At 42.7% G+C, this 2626-nt stretch overlaps 1 long non-coding RNA gene across 1 annotated transcript; it reads left to right on the forward strand.

The window, feature by feature from the left end:
- Window positions 1–413, forward strand: LOC143100418 (uncharacterized). The gene is made up of 3 exons (XR_012981901.1): window positions 1–61; window positions 155–246; window positions 366–413. It is a non-coding gene; the product is annotated as an uncharacterized LOC143100418 (long non-coding RNA).
- The last annotated feature ends 2213 nt before the right edge of the window (window positions 414–2626 follow it).

The raw sequence follows: 2626 nt of genomic DNA on the forward strand, positions 1-2626 counted from the left end.
CCAGAGCTTGGCATCAAAGAAGTTGTCACTGATGCCCACCCACAGATCAGTGCATTGTTGAGTGAGTTTTTTTCCTGTATTATTTGAAGTTGGTTCAAATTGTATGTAGTGTTTTGGGTTGGGATGTAGTTCAACATATATTTTCTTGTGACAGATCCAGAGCGTGGTAAATACAAAGCATGGGGGATCCAACACTCACTGGATATATGGCATGCAGCTAAAAGTCTAAGCAAGAAGCTTCGACGGGTATGATTCAAACTATTTGTACCATTTGTAATAGACACATGTTGTCCACTTGATATTAGGTTGGAAGGGTTAGTTTGGCGCTGAATATTGATGATGTATGTGTTACTCTTGTGTGCCAGGTTGGGACTGTAAAAAATCAAACAGATATTCAAGCCTGGATCAAGGACATTGTGAATCACTTTTGGTACTGCAGTAAGCATGCTGTAACTGAGGAGCAGTTCAAGGTATGTCAAGTGAAAATGTATATATTTTGACCAGGTCTCCTCCTTACGCTGGCAGAGATTGCTTGGCTCTGTATGCACTGTATGTAATTTTCCTTTTTCACCCATTCCTGTCCCACCTTTATAGGACCACATCTGATTTGGAGTCCTTCCAAAATCACATCCTCATGTACTCATCAAAGCGGCACGCCTACACACCATTTGTCTACAAGACAAGGACACTACTGGCTGCCATTGACTACAACAAGCACAATCGGTGCCTTCCTGCACGCAACCGGGATGGTCAAAAAATGTATGTTTCACAACAGAAACATTACAGTAGAATGTCTTACATTGTAAACAAATTTGGCTATGTTGATTTCAACACATTGCTCTGTTTATTACTTTCTAGCTACAGACGCTCATACAACAAGAAGTCAAAGAGCTGGAGTGTCTACATCATGAAGGAAAAGAAGCAGTACAGCTACATTCCTGACCTTCAGAGGGCAATTCTGGCAAGGAGGCTGGGAAGTGGCAAAGGCCTTCCCCGCAAGCAGACTTTGAGGCCTGCTGACCCAAGGCGCCTTGGTTTGCTCGCACCGGAACAGCCACCACCTACAGCTGAACTTGTAAGCATACATGTGTCCCGTGGGGACTTGGGCCACAGAGACACAGAGGACTGAGCAGATGGATGTTTACGATCCAAAGTATTTGAATTCTGTAAATAGGAAGTTAGGAGGCACTTTTCTCTTGTGGTGAAACATGTACAGATCTTTATTTGTAAATCAACTTTGAAAACAATGTGTGTTCTGCTGGTATGTCAATAAAGCAAAAATGTAAAAAAAAAAATAGAATAGAACTATGTACAATTAGTTGAAAACTTTACAACAAGTGCTGCACCCTAAAACCAGTGTACTGGCCCCTTGGGTCAGGGAATTTGTCCCTGATGCGACACACACAACAGCTGGGTATCACAACCCTGTTGCCCACACCCAGGCGTATGTGCTGCCACAGGACAAACTGACGGTAAGCCGTATGCCTGAACTGCCGCTGGTCTACCCCAGGTTCAGGGTTATCCTCCAGAGCAAAGATGTCGTTCCATGCAGCACGAGCCAGCCCCAACACACCCTCATCCAAAATATAATAGTCCATATGGCCCATTCTACTGACAGTCCTGTGGTTACTGCCGACAGCACTTTCTCTCCAGGTCTGTGTCCATTTCTCTGCAGTTGCCACAGATGCACCAGTGTAGACCAGCTGGGTCAGGGACAAGGACAGGGCTCTCTGGAACGTCCAGGAAATGCATGAAGTCAATCATCATTCCTGGTGACCGTTGCACCATTCTATCCAGAATTCTGTCCTTCTGGATAGGGTCCAGGGAATAAAGTTTGTCCTACAACGCAACAATTAGTTTTATTATGTGACACTAAGAATATCTAAAATCTAATTAGTATCAGTGTTATTACACACCTTTATTTCAGCCTTGCGCCTGTCTTGGAGGTCCTGTAACCTCTTCTGTTCAGTTGAGTCCAGTCTTGCACCCCTCCACTTTGATATTCTCTGCCTGGTTTTGGGCTTTGCAACCCTAACCCCTTCCACCTATAGCTTGAACAGAGAACTCAGACGAAGCTGATGTTGAAGCTGATTCCTGCAATATTATCACAGAGCTGTTGTCAATAACAAGTTTAGCCTACATATAATAGCTCATAAGTCCTGAGCCTCAAATGATTTCGTGTCTAGTCATACTATGGCAGACCAGAATAGTCTTATCTACCATGCTATTTCAAATATTTCTGATGCATGCATAATGTTGTTTGGACCAATTTCAATTATTTGAAATGTACCATTTCAGTGCTCGAGGTGCAAACCACAGACATCAAAACCCCTCCCCCCAACGACGGTCGGATAAATGTATGGGAAACTTCAACTTGGCTAACTCAACTCTTCTATTTCTAACTTGGCTAACTACTATCTTTGTTATTTAGACACATACATAACGAATAATGTATGAAAACACACTGCAGCTACAAACGTGTTGAAAATTGGAACAAAATAGTTTAGCCTACATAGCATAATAGCTCATAAGTCCTGAGCCTCAAACGATTTCGTGTCTAGTCATACTATGGCAGACTAGAATAGTCTGATTATCTACCATACTATTTCAAATATTTCTGATGCAT

The sequence above is a fragment of the Alosa pseudoharengus genome, unplaced genomic scaffold, assembly GCF_046254945.1.
Source record: "Alosa pseudoharengus isolate Yale_2024_CS ecotype anadromous, Long Island Sound unplaced genomic scaffold, YU_APseudo_1.1 YU_APseudo_1.1_scf_3, whole genome shotgun sequence".
Classification (NCBI taxonomy): Eukaryota; Metazoa; Chordata; class Actinopteri; order Clupeiformes; family Clupeidae; genus Alosa; species Alosa pseudoharengus.